The sequence below is a fragment of the Schistocerca nitens genome, chromosome 3 (genome assembly GCF_023898315.1).
Source record: "Schistocerca nitens isolate TAMUIC-IGC-003100 chromosome 3, iqSchNite1.1, whole genome shotgun sequence".
In the NCBI taxonomy this organism is placed as follows: domain Eukaryota; kingdom Metazoa; phylum Arthropoda; class Insecta; order Orthoptera; family Acrididae; genus Schistocerca; species Schistocerca nitens.
The window spans coordinates 726,703,596-726,718,999 of record NC_064616.1 but is presented as its reverse complement, the minus strand read 5'-3'; positions in this window follow the sequence as shown (position 1 = coordinate 726,718,999).

Here is a 15,404-nt window from a genome sequence, read left to right as displayed (position 1 = left end):
ATCAATTTGAGCAGCAGTTGGCACCACAGTGACACAACTAACTGTTACAAATCAGTTACTTGAAGGACAGCTCCGACCCACACGCCCTGTAGCGTGCATTCCACAAATCCCAAACCACCACCATTTGCGACTTATGTGGTATCAAGCGAGAGCTCACTGGAGCGCAGGGTGGAGATCTGTTGTGTTTTATGATGAAAACAGGTTCTACCTTAGTGCCAGTGATGCAGTGTGTTGGTTAGAAGGAGGCCAGTAACCAACCTGTCTGTGTGCTAGACGCGTTGGACATAAACCTCCGGCTCTGGTCCGGGTTGCGATTTCGTATGACAACAGGAGCATTCTCGTTATCCAATGCACCTCGACTGCAAATCTGTACATGTTATGCTGCCATTCATGAAGAGCATTCCAGGAAGTTTTCCCAAAAGGATAACGCTCGCTCACATACTGCTGTTGTAACCCAACATGATCTACAGAGTATCGCCATGTTGCCATGGCCTGCTTGATCAGCAGATCAGTCTCCAATCGCGCACATATGGGACATCATCGGATAAGAACTCCAGCGTCATCCACTGACAGCATTAACCGTTCCATAGCTCTATCTGGAAAACTGACATCCGGCACCTGTGCCAAACAATGCATCCACGTTTACATACTCGCATTCAACATTCTGTCGATTACACCGGTTATTAATATACCAGCATTTAACATTTGCAATGGCTTATCTCACCATGTACATTAACGTGTGATATTGCGATGCCGGCCGGAGTGGTTGAGCGGTTCTAGGCGCTTCAGTCTGGAACCGCGCGACCGCTACGGCCGCATGTTCTAAACCTGCTTCGGGCATGGATGTGTGTGATGTCCTTAGGTTAGTTAGGTTTAAGTAGTTCTAAGTTCTAGGGCACTGATAACCACAGATGTTAAGCCCCACAGTGCTCAGAGCCATTTGAACCATTTTTATCTGGCAGTGACTGGTAACTATGGCTTCATCACTAAACAAGATACATGATACATTTGGAGTATCCTGTCGTAACGCGCATGTATGGAACACGTTTCTCATAATCGTTACCATGCGGATGTTGATGGAGTGAAATGTGATAGGGATGGAATCTATGCCAATGGATAATGCGTAGCACACTTGCCTGACTCATGCTACTTCCTCTTGCGATAACGCGGGAGATAACGTGCACACCAACTGCAACAGTAGTAAGAACATTAATTTCCCTATCTTCTGTCATCACTTGTTTCCTTCTGTTACGTTGTCTAGGTGTTACACTACCACTTTCACTTAACTGGTTGTAGAGGTTCATAAATAATTACCGAGATAGTTGACGTCTATTCGGATGTCTTGTCGCACACATCGTACAAGAATTTAACTCTATTCTTCATGCACTCTCCATACACCATGAGCATGTCGGCTTTCTCTGCACTGGTAAACCGTATCGTCCACTCACGACTTACTGCTTGGACTGTCACACACTAACTGACTAGCAAGACGCAATGCACTCCAGGAACACAAAAGCACACTCTAAACTAAAATTAAACATCATACCTAGCAACTACACAGGTTGAATGGCACAAACAAATTTCAGGGTGGCAACTTTTCAAAATATGATATCTCGTAAACGACTCGCACTAGAATCGCGCAACAAACACCAATGACATTCTAATTTACCGTTCTTTTGATGACAATAGACATTGTTCCACTTAGAAAGTGTATATTTGCACATATATACAAACTATCTGAAAGGTGTGTTGTTCTTCTTCCATATGTCCACCCATGAAAATATTTTCCACCAACATACAACGCTAACAGCTAAAGTCTATCATTTTATGCACTAAAACACGCACATGAATTGTAAATGTCAATATTACTTCCCTGATAGTCTTCCTGTCTCTCCACTTGGAAAGTATATATATATATATATATATATATATATATATATATATATATATATATATATATATATATACTTGGAAAGTATATATATATGTATTCTTTCCAAGTGGAGAGACAGGAAGAATATATATATATATATATATATATATATATATATATATATATATATCCCCATGAACCATGGACCTTGCCGTTGGTGGGGAGGCTTGCGTGCCTCACCGATACAGATGGCCGTACCGTAGGTGCAACCACAACGGAGGGGTATCTGTTGTGAGGCCAGACAAACATGTGGTTCCTGAAGAGGGGCAGCAGCCTTTTCAGTAGTTGCAGGGGCAACAGTCTGGATGACTGGCTGATCTGGCCTTGTAACATTAACCAAAACGGCCTTGCTGTGCTGGTACTGCGAACGGCTGAAAGCAAGGGGAAACTACAGCCGTAAATTTTCCCGAGGACATGCAGCTTTAGTGTATGATTAAATGATGATGGCGTCCTCTTGGGTAAAATATTCCGGAGGTAAAATAGTCCCCCATTCGGATCTCCGGGCGGGGACTACTCAAGAGGACGTCGTTATCAGGAGAAAGAAAACTGGCGTTCTACGGATCGGAGCGTGGAATGTCAGATCCCTTAATCGGGCAGGTAGGTTAGAAAATTTAAAAAGGGAAATGGATAGGTTAAAGTTAGATATAGTGGGAATTAGTGAAGTAAGGTGGCAGGAGGAACAAGACTTTTCGTCAGGTGATTACAGGGTTATAAATACAAAATCAAATAGGTGTAATGCAGGAGTAGGTTTAATAATGAATAAAAAAATAGGAGTGCGGGTTAGCTACTACAAACAGCATAGTGAACGCATTATTGTGGCCAAGATAGACACGAAGCCCACACCTACTACAGTAGTACAAGTTTATGTGCCAACTAGCTCTGCAGATGATGAAGAAATTGATGAAATGTATGATGAGATAAAAGAAATTATTCAGGTAGTGAAGGGAGACGAAAATTTAATAGTCATGGGTGACTGGAATTGGTCAGTAGGAAAAGGGAGAGAAGGAAACATAGTAGGTGAATATGGATAGGGGGGGAAGAAATGAAAGAGGAAGCCGCCTTGTAGAATTTTGCACAGAGCATAACTTAATCATAGCTAACACTTGGTTCAAGAATCATAAAATAAGGTTGTATACCTGGAAGAATCCTGGAGATACTAAAAGGTATCAGATAGATTATATAATGGTAAGACGGAGATTTAGGAACCAGGTTTTAAATTGTAAGACATTTCCAGGGGCAGATGTGGATTCTAAGGGAACAATTGACAGGAATGGGGGAAAGAAATACAGTAGAAGAAGAATGGGTAGCTCTGAGGGATGAAGTAGTGAAGGCAGCAGAGGATCAAATACGTAAAAAAGACGAGGGCTAAAAGAAATCCTTGGGTAACAGAAGAAATATTGAATTTAATTGATGAAAGGAGAAAATATAAAAATAAAGTAAATGAAGCAGGCAAAAAGGAATACAAACGTCTCAAAAATGAGATCGACAGGAAGTGCAAAATGGCTAAGCAGGGATGGCTAGAGGACAAATGTAAGGATGTAGAGGCTTGTCTCACAAGGGGTAAGATAGATATTGCCTACAGGAAAATTAAAGAGGCCTTTGGAGAGAAGAGAACCACTTGTATGAATATCAAGAGCTCAGATGGCAACCCAGTTCTAAGCAAAGAAGGGAAGGCAGAAAGGTGGAAGGAGTATATAGTGGGTTTATACAAGGGCGATGTACTTGAAGACAATATTATGGAAATGGAAGAGGATGTAGATGAAGATGAAATGGGAGATAAGATACTGCGTGAAGAGTTTGACAGAGCACTGAAAGACCTGAGTCGAAACAAGGCCCCGGGAGTAGACAACATTCCATTGGGAGAACCAGTCATGACAAAACTCTACCATCTGGTGAGCAAGATGTATGAGACAGGCGAAATACCCACATACTTCAAGAAGAATATAATAATTCCAATCCCAAAGAAAGCAGGTGTTCACAGATGTGAAAATTACCGAACTATCAGTTTAATAAGTCACGGCTGCAAAATACTAACGCGAATTCTATACAGACGAATAGAAAAACTGGTAGAAGCGGACCTCGGGGAAGATCAGTTTGGATTCCGTAGAAATGTTGGAACACGTGAGGCAATACTAACCTTACGACTTATCTTAGAAGAAAGATTAAGGAAAGGCAAATTTACGTTTCTAGCATTTGTAGACTTAGAGAAAGCTTTTGACAACGTTAACTGGAATACTCTCTTTCAAATTCTGAAGGTGGCAGGGGTAAAATACAGGGAGCGAAAGGCTATTTACAATTTGTACAGAAACCAGATGGCAGTTATAAGAGTCGAGGGGCATGAAAGGAAAGCAGTGGTTGGGAAAGGAGTGAGACAGGGTTGTAGCCTCTCCCCGATGTTATTCAATCTGTATATTGAGCAAGCAGTAAAGGAAACAAAAGAAAAATTCGGAGTAGGTATTAAAATTCATGGAGAAGAAGTAAAAACTTTGAGGTTCGCCGATGACATTGTAATTCTGTCAGAGACAGCAAAGGACTTGGAAGAGCACTTGAACGGAATGGACAGTGTCTTGAAAGGAGGATATAAGATGAACATCAACAAAAGCAAAACGAGGATAATGGAATGTAGTCAAATTAAATCGGGTGATGCTGAGGGGATTAGATTAGGAAATGAGACACTTAAAGTAGTAAAGGAGTTTTGCTATTTAGGGAGTAAAATAACTGATGATGGTCGAAGTAGAGAGGATATAAAATGTAGACTGGCAATGGCAAGGAAATCGTTTCTGAAGAAGAGAAATTTGTTAACATCGAGTATAGATTTAAGTGTCAGGAAGTCATTTCTGAAAGTATTTGTATGGAGTGTAGCCATGTATGGAAGTGAAACATGGACGATAACCAGTCTGGACAAGAAGAGAATAGAAGCTTTCGAAATGTGGTGCTACAGAAGAATGCTGAAGATAAGGTGGATAGATCACATAACTAATGAGGAGGTATTGAATAGGATTGGGGAGAAGAGAAGTTTGTGGCACAACTTGACTAGAAGAAGGGATCGGTTGGTAGGACATGTTTTGAGGCATCAAGGGATCACAAATTTAGCATTGGAGGGTAGCGTGGAGGGTAAAAATCGTAGAGGGAGACCAAGAGATCAATACACTAAGCAGATTCAGAAGGATGTAGGTTGCAGTAGGTACTGGGAGATGAAGAAGCTTGCACAGGATAGAGTAGCATGGAGAGCTGCATCAAACCAGTCTCAGGACTGAAGACCACAACAATATATATATATATATATATATATATATATATATATATATATATATATATATATATATATATATATACTCCTGGAAATTGAAATAAGAACACCGTGAATTCATTGTCCCAGGAAGGGGAAACTTTATTGACACATTCCTGGGGTCAGATACATCACATGATCACACTGACAGAACCACAGGCACATAGACACAGGCAACAGAGCATGCACAATGTCGGCACTAGTACAGTGTATATCCACCTTTCGCAGCAATGCAGGCTGCTATTCTCCCATGGAGACGATCGTAGAGATGCTGGATGTAGTCCTGTGGAACGGCTTGCCATGCCATTTCCACCTGGCGCCTCAGTTGGACCAGCGTTCGTGCTGGACGTGCAGACCGCGTGAGACGACGCTTCATCCAGTACCAAACATGCTCAATGGGGGACAGATCCGGAGATCTTGCTGGCCAGGGTAGTTGACTTACACCTTCTAGAGCACGTTGGGTGGCACGGGATACATGCGGACGTGCATTGTCCTGTTGGAACAGCAAGTTCCCTTGCCGGTCTAGGAATGGTAGAACGATGGGTTCGACGACGGTTTGGATGTACCGTGCACTATTCAGTGTCCCCTCGACGATCACCAGTGGTGTACGGCCAGTGTAGGAGATCGCTCCCCACACCATGATGCCGGGTGTTGGCCCTGTGTGCCTCCGTCGTATGCAGTCCTGATTGTGGCGCTCACCTGCACGGCGCCAAACACGCATACGACCATCATTGGCACCAAGGCAGAAGCGACTCTCATCGCTGAAGACGACACGTCTCCATTCGTCCCTCCATTCACGCCTGTCGCGACACCACTGGAGGCGGGCTGCACGATGTTGGGGCGTGAGCGGAAGACGGCCTAACAGTGTGCGGGACCATAGCCCAGCTTCACGGAGACGGTTGCGAATGGTCCTCGCCGATACCCCAGGAGCAACAGTGTCCCTAATTTGCTGGGAAGTGGCGGTGCGGTCCCCTACGGCACTGCGTAGGATCCTACGGTCTTGGCGTGCATCCGTGCGTCGCTGCGGTCCGGTCCCAGGTCGACGGGCACGTGCACCTTCCGCCGACCACTGGCGACAACATCGATGTACTGTGGAGACCTCACGCCCCACGTGTTGAGCAATTCGGCGGTACGTCCACCCGGCCTCCCGCATGCCCACTATACACCCTCGCTCAAAGTCCGTCAACTGCACATACGGTTCACGTCCACGCTGTTGCGGCATACTACCAGTGTTAAAGACGGCGATGGAGCTCCGTATGCCACGGCAAACTGGCTGACACTGACGGCGGCGGTGCACAAATGCTGCGCAGCTGGCGCCATTCGACGGTCAACACCGCGGTTCCTGGTGTGTCCGCTGTGCCGTGCGTGTGATCATTGCTTGTACAGCCCTCTCGCAGTGTCCGGAGCAAGTATGGTGGGTCTGACACACCGGTGTCAATGTGTTCTTTTTTCCATTTCCAGGAGTGTATATATACATTCCAAGTGGAGAGACAGGAAGACTATCAGGGAAGTAATAATGACATTTAAATTTCATGTGCGTTATTTGAATACCCCCTCCCACTCTGTCCATTTTATTGACTAATTAATTAAGCCAATAAACTAATTAACCTCTACCCCTCTGGGAAATAAAATGTCTTTTTTTGTCTGTTGTGTCCTACATCACAGGACTAGAATATTAAACTCATTTTTGGCTATTGACGGAGTGCTAAGAGTATGCTCTACCTCTGTCACACCATGCCTCCTCACTTTCGAACTCTCCCTTAAAGTAAACAAATATCTCGTCACATACAACATCTCTCAAGGTAACAGCACAGAGAAGTCGTAAGCTGTATCAGGTTTATCCTATATATTACTTTATAATTTCCATAATAAAACTGATTTTATTATGTGGATCATCTCTTCCTGTGTATGTGGGAGATTGAAATTTTGTTAAAAGATTTCACCACAAAAAAACGCCAGACCACCGCTACAGCTCTCGAATCATATCCATGGTACTGTCGCCCTCACTACCACCCACTCAGCAGCACATCATTGGTATCAAATTGACAGCCTAATTAATTAATTTGATCATGAGAGTCCCTTTGCATGGTGAGTAGCCTTTTCCTGAAGTAGGTTTACACTCTCCAGGTAACTATTACTGAATTTCCCATGATGTCTCTGTAGGCTTCCCATACTCTAGGTAGTCACTTCCTCCTATACCAAAGTGGGGGGTGCAACGTGTAGACAACCTCCAAGATAGTGTACCCCGGGCAACAGACTGCTAAGGCAGGACCGTGAGAATTCTACAGTCCTGGCAGCCATACTAGATCACTCTCTCATGGCTCCTCAAGACAACAGCACAAGAAAACAAACTACAACAAAGGCTCTTCTCAGAGCCAGACAAAGAGTATGAAGAATTTTGGACAAAGTATTAGTATTTTACAAATTAATGTAGAAGGACTGACAAAAGTGAAATGTGACTACTTGAGGAAATTGGCCACAGACCAAGGCACTGATATCATAGCCCTCCAGGAATCCCATCTAAACGAAGACATTATGGCAAAGGGAAAGGTTGCAGGTTACAAAATGATAGGATACTTGCCATCATCTACACATGGCTCTATCGTGCACCCCAAAAACAGCGTTTCTGTTATTAAAGAAGTCTGCTACCAGGTGATCAGTGACAGAAGTGATAACTCTGGAGCTGAGTGGCTTAACTGTTGTCTCAGTCTCCAAACCACCGAACATCCAGTGGCCCACCCCACTCTTGCCATCTGTACCCCAGCCATGCATATATCTACGTGATTTCAACGGCCATCACACAACTTGGGGTTATACAAACAGTGACATAAATGGAGAAAAATTAGTGGAATTGGCAGAAGAAGAAAAAACTGTATCTCAGAACCAAAAACGTTTTGCTTCGGTAGGTGGCACACTGACACTAATCCTGACCTGTGTTTCCCCTCCACCGATGAAAACACACTCCTCTTGAGTCATACAAGGAAAGTTCTACAGGAATTCCTAACAAGGGAACCTCCCCATCGCACCCCCTTCAGATTTAGTTATAAGTTGGCACAGCGGATAGGCCTTGAAAAACTGAACACAGATCAATCGAGAAAGCAGGAAGAAGTTGTGTGGAACTATGAAAAAATAAGCAAAATATACAAACTGAGTAATCCATGTACAAGGTAGAGAACATCAGGGATATCGGGAGCACAGCGAGGCAGTGGTCACGTGGTTAGTGTGAGCAGCTGCGAAACGAGAGGTCCCTGGTTCATGTCTTCCCTCGCGTGAAAATTTTAATTTTTTACTTTCAGTTTATGTGACAAACTCTTATGTTTTCATTACTTTTATGGGAGTGATTATCACATCCACACGAAAACCTAAATCGGGTGAGATAGAAGAATCTTTTTACCCATTCGCCAAGTGGACAACATATTCCTGTCATGTGACGCACATGCCGTCACCAGTGTCGTATAGAATATATCAGACGTGTTTTCCTGTGGAGGAATCGGTTGACCTATGACCTTGCGATCAAATTTTTCGTTTCCCATTGGACAGGCGCTTCCTTTCGTTTACAACTGGCACGGTTTTGCAGTGCGGTCGCAAAACACAGACGCTAAACTTATTACAGTAAGCATAGACGTCAATGAACGAATGGACAGATCATAACTTTGCGAAAATAAAGAAAGTAAACCTTTCACTCGACTTGAACCAAGGACCTGTTGTCCACCCACATAAGTTGTACACCTGGCGAATGGGTAAAAAGATTCTTCTACCTTACCCGATTTAGGTTTTCTTGTGGATGTGATAATCACTCCCAAAAAAGTAATGAAAACCTAAGAGTTTGTCACATAAACTGAAAATAAAAAATTAAAATTTTCACGCGAGGGAAGACATGAACCAGGGACCTCTCGTTCCGCAGCTGCTCACGCTAACCACGGGACCACGGCGCTCCCTTGCTACAATTGTTCTTGACATTGCCTATGTTGCAGATGGTCTACTGAGTCTGTATATTTTGCTTTTATTTTTCATAGTTCCACACAACTTCTTCCAGTTTTCTCGATTGATCTGTGTTCAGTTTTTCAAGGCCTATCCACTGTGCCAACTTATAACTAAATCTGAGGGGGGGTGCGATGGGGAGGTTCCCTTGTAAGAAGACAACATCGCCCAACAATAATCAAAACTGGGCTGGAGATACCCATAATAAATTCCATTAACAAGCCAAGATGGAATTTCAAGAAAGCTAACTGGAATCAGTATTTATGAGAAGTTGACAGCAACCTACGCTGGGTAGCCCCAAAAGCAGAAAACTGCAAAAGATTCGTGGGAGTCATAATTGGTGCAGCCAAACGTAATATACCCCGAGGGTTCAGGAAGCAATACATCCCTTGCTGGGATGACACAATAGAAAACTTGTATGCAGAATATCAACAAACTGAAAACCCTGATACTGGTAAAATAATACTAGAACAGCTAAATGAAGCAAGAAAGCAGAAATGGATGGACATGATGTCTAGTTTAAATTTCGCTCATTCAAGCAGAAAGGCATGGGGATTATTAAGAAAACTTGGCACAACAAACAACGTCTGCAATCAGCAACCAAAGATTACGCCATCAGAACTGGCACTACACATAAAATCAAGAGCTGAGAAGGTCCCTGTAGACACAACCATGAAATAAAAAGTAAAGAACGAACTCAATGACGTCAATAGGCACCTCCATGATAACACCACACTATCAGAACTATTTTATGAAATAGATATAAATGAGGCCATCAAAACATTGAAAATGAGAAAAGCCACAGGACTGGATGGCATATTTCCTGAATTTATAAAACACATATGGGAACATGGAAGAACTTGGCTGAAGAAGTTCTACAATGATATACTCAAGACCGGAACGGTGCCTCAACAGTTCAAGATTGCACTCACATTAGCAATCCTCAAATCTGAAAAGTCAGTACATGACCCCTCAAGTTAGCTGCCAATTGCACTGCTGACCGTGTGCTTCGAACTACTGGAATGACTCATCCATAACACAATACAATGAATAATAAACAACACAACCCCAACATATCAGGCTGGGTTCAGAAGCAAGCGGAGCTGCTGTGAGCAGGTCCTAGCCTTGACATCCTACATTGAGGCTGGATTCCAAAAGAAACTAAAGACATATATCGGACCAGGTTTGTGATTGGATTCAGGATTTCCTAGAAGAAAGAACACAACATGTCATTCTTAACGGTTCAAAATCTGCAGATGTAGAGGTAATTTCGGGAGTACCGCAAGGAAGCGTGATAGGACCCTTATTGTTTACAATATACATAAATGACTTAGTTGACAACATCGGTAGCTCCGTGAGGCTATTTGCAGATGACACGGTTGTCTACAAGAAAGTAGCAACATCAGAAGACTCGTACGTACTCCAGGAAGACCTGCAGAGGATTAATGAATGGTGCGACAGCTGGCAGCTTTCCCTAAACGTAGATAAATGTAATATAATGCGCATACATAGGGGCAGAAATCCATTCCAGTACGATTATGCCATAGGTGGTAAATCATTGGAAGCGGTAACGACCGTAAAATACTTAGGAGTTACTATCCGGAGCGATCTGAAGTGGAATGATCACATAAAACAAATAGTGGGAAAAGCAGGCGCCAGGTTGAGATTCATAGGAAGAATTCTAAGAAAATGTGACTCATCGACGAAAGAAGTAGCTTACAAAACGCTTGTTCGTCCGATTCTTGAGTATTGCTCATCAGTATGGGACCCTTACCAGGTTGGATTAATAGAAGAGATAGACATGATCCAGCGAAAAGCAGCGCGATTCGTCATGGGGACATTTAGTCAGCGCGAGAGCGTTACGGAGATGCTGAACAAGCTCCAGTGGCGGACACTTCAAGAAAGGCGTTACGCAATACGGAGAGGTTTATTATCGAAATTACGAGAGAGCACATTCCGGGAAGAGATGGGCAACATATTACTACCGCCCACATATATCTCGCGTAATGATCACAACGAAAAGATCCGAGAAATTAGAGCAAATACGGAGACTTACAAGCAGTCGTTCTTCCCACGCACAATTCGTGAATGGAACAGGGAAGGGGGGATCAGATAGTGGTACAATAAGTACCCTCCGCCACACACCGTAAGGTGGCTCGCGGAGTATAGATGTAGATGTAGATCATTAGCCTTTGTTGATATGTCAGCAGCACATGACACTGTGTGGCTAGATGGACTCCTGCTGAAGTTAAAAAAGCATGTCACAAGTAAGAAACTGAAGACACTTGTGGGAAATATGTTAACCAACCGCTACCTCAAACCTGAAGGTTAGTACTGGATAAAAACAGAGCAAGTCATTTACCTTGAAAAATGGGCTCCCCCAAGGGTCCGTCCTAGCACACCTACTTTTCAATCTCTACACCAGTGACATGCCAAACACTGCTAGCGCAAAGTTTTGCTATGCCGACGACCTTGCAATAGCCGTACAAACCAGCACACGTGAGGAAGGAGAACCTATATTATCTAGAGACTTAGATATTCTCAACACATACTACAAAGCATGGAGACTCCATCCAAATGCAGTAAAGACAAAAGTCTGCACGTTCCATCTAAACAACAGAATTGCAAACCAGCAGTTAAATGTCAGCTTCTGCCAACAAAAGGTTAGACATAATTTTCAGCCTAAATACCTTGGTGTCACACTAGATCGGTCTCTGATGTATTAAAAAAAAACACTTAGAAAAAACAAGCCAAAAACTAAAGACCCGAAACAACATCATAAAGAAAGTAGCTGGTACAACATGGAGTGCTGATGCATCGACTCTACATACTACAATACTTACGCTGGTGTACCCAGTTGACGAATACTGTGCTCCACTGTGGCAACATAGTGCCCACATGAGGAAGCTGGATGTACACCTGAATAAGTGTCCAAGGAATAGAAAAGCAACTGGAATCACTCAACAGAGGAAAGTCCACTGGACCTGACGGGATACCAATTCGATTCTACACAGAGTACGCGAAAGAACTTGCCCCCCTTCTAACAGCCGTGTACCGCAAGTCTCTAGAGGAACGGAGGGTTCCAAATGATTGGAAAAGAGCACAGGTAGTCCCAGTCTTCAAGAAGGGTCGTCGAGCAGATGCGCAAAATTATAGACCTATATCTCTGACGTCGATCTGTTGTAGAATTTTAGAACATGTTTTTTGCTCGAGTATCATGTCGTTTTTGGAAACCCAGAATCTACTATGTAGGAATCAACATGGATTCCGGAAACAGCGATCGTGTGAGACCCAACTCGCGTTATTTGTTCATGAGACCCAGAAAATATTAGATACAGGCTCCCAGGTAGATGCTATTTTTCTTGACTTCCGGAAGGCGTTCGATACAGTTCCGCACTGTCGCCTGATAAACAAAGTAAGAGCCTACGGAATATCAGACCAGCTGTGTGGCTGGATTGAAGATTTTTTAGCAAACAGAACACAGCATGTTGTTATCAATGGAGAGACGTCTACAGACGTTAAGGTAACCTCTGGCGTGCCACATGGGAGTGTTATGGGACCATTGCTTTTCACAATATATATAAATGACCTATTAGATAGTGTCGGAAGTTCCATGCGGCTTTTCGCGGATGATGCTGTAGTATACAGAGAAGTTGCAGCATTAGAAAATTGTAGCGAAATGCAGGAAGATCTGCAGCGGATAGGCACTTGGTGCAGGGAGTGGCAACTGTCCCTTAAAATAGACAAATGTAATGTATTGCGAATACATAGAAAGAAGGATCCTTTATTGTATGATTATATGATAGCGGAACCAACACTGGTAGCAGTTACTTCTGTAAAATATCTGGGAGTATGCGTGCGGAACGACTTGAAGTGGAATGATCATATAAAATTAATTGTTGGTATGGAAGGTACCAGATTGAGATTCACTGCGAGATTCCTTAGAGAATGCAGTCTATCAACAAAGGAGATGTCTTACAAAACACTCGTTCGACCTATACTTGAGTATTGCTCATCAGGGTGGGATCCGTACCAGGTCGGATTGACGGAGGAGATAAGATCCAAAGAAGAGCGGCGCGTTTCGTCACAGGGTTATCTGGTAAGCGTGATAGCGTTACGGAGATGTTTAGCAAAGTCAAGTGGCAGACTCTGCAAGAGAGGCGCTCTGCATCGCGGTGTAGCTTGCTCGCCAGGTTTCGAGAGGGTGCGTTTCTGGATGAGGTATCGAGTATATTGCTTCCCCCTACTTATACCTCCCGAGGAGATCACGAATGTAAAATTAGAGAGATTAGAGCGCGCACGGAGGCTTTCAGACAGTCGTTCTTCCCGCGAACCATACGCGACTGGAACAGGAAAGGGAGGTAATGACAGTGGCACGTAAAGTGCCCTCCGCCACACACCGTTGGGTGGCTTGCGGAGTATGAATGTAGATGTAGAATGAGTCAATGAGGCCGGCCGGGGTGGCCGAGCGGTTCTAGACGCTACAGTCTGGAACCGCGAGACCGCCACGGTCGCAGGTTCGAATCCTGCCTCGGGCATGGATGTGTGTGATGTCCTTAGGTTAGTTCGGTTTAAGTAGTTCTAAGTTCTAGGGGACTGATGACCTCAGAAGTTAAGTCCCATAGTGCTCAGAGCCATTTGAACAATTTTGAGTCAATGAGGATTATCACGAGCACGTTAAAATCCATCCTGATCCCCTGGCTGCGCACCATCAGCAACTTCCCACCACCTGAACGTCGACGCCAAGAAGCAATCGATCGAGAATGGAAGAAAATACACCACCCCGACTACCCACAAGGGCTCCCAATTCATACAATCTTAAACAACTCTCCCCCAGACCGTTTAAAATCTCGCAATCCACTGTGGCATAATGGAAGGAACGATAAGAAGGTCGACATTAAAGAAGAGTGGCACAAGAGGTGGAATTCTGCAACAGTAGCACATCGAGGTACCCAAGACCCAGCTGCCACCCTACCAGGATTTCATCTGCAGAGAAGGGAGTGGAAAAGGCTGAACAGAATAGGAACTGGCCACGCCAGGTGCAACGCTATGAATGACAAGAGGGGACTCCAAGATTCTCCAGCCTGTGATTGTGGGGCCCAAGAACAAGCTGTTCAACATATTGTTAGAGATTGTCCTCAGAGGAAGTATCCTGGACCATATAGTGACTTTATTAATGCTACTCCCTCTGCTGTTAGTTTATTTATTTATTTATTTATGCATTTATTTTACCTGGCAAGATTAGGGCCTTCAGGCCCTCTCTTACACCTAACCAGGCATACTCAGATTCAACAAATTTCAGTTTCTACAGAACATTAAGGACATATTACATGTTATACAGTATTAATGTTAAGAAAAAAATAGAGATTATAAACGTAGTACAATGATAATTATAACAATCAAAAATTAATTATAACAATCAAGAATAATAATAATAGTAATAATAATAATAATAATGACTATGTATATGAAAGTAAACATATTTTTCTTTTATGAATGTCAGTCCTATTGCTAGTTGGGAATTTTCTCGTTATATTCTTGCAGCTTGTGAGTTATTCTCATCAAGCAGAGACATAAGACGATAGAATGGGGTGAAAGAGATATAGAAGAGGTAGATAGGTTAGAGGAAGAGAAATAGAATGGTAAAATTCGAAGCTATGATGGAGAGGAGAAAGAAAGAGATGAGAGGGGCCCAACAATGGTGGCTATACCGTCCCTAATATGTAAGTCTTGAGTTCACTCTTGAATGTTGAGTGGTTCTGGATAAGACGCAGATCACAGGGGAGCGCGTTCCATAGTCGTATGGCTGAGATGGAGAATGACATGGAGAAAGATTTTGTGTTATGTAAAGGTACAGCCAAGATGCTAGACGTATCCGATCTGGTATTGCGGTTGTGGAATGATGATAGGTGTTTAATGTGAGAAGATAAGTATTGGGGGCACCAGTGGCTAAGAAATCGATGAAGTAAGCACATCGTGTGGAGATCGCGTGCCTTATGTGGGCGTATCCAACCTAGCTGGGAGTATGAAGGACTGATATGATCATACAACCGTATATTGCATACGTATCTAACGCAAGCGTTCATCACTAGCTCGAGGCGTCTCGAATTTTCACTATTTGTGCCGTGTTGAACTACATCACAGTAGTAAAGATTAGGCAAGACTAGTGGCTTCAATCATTAGATATTGAACTGTGATTGA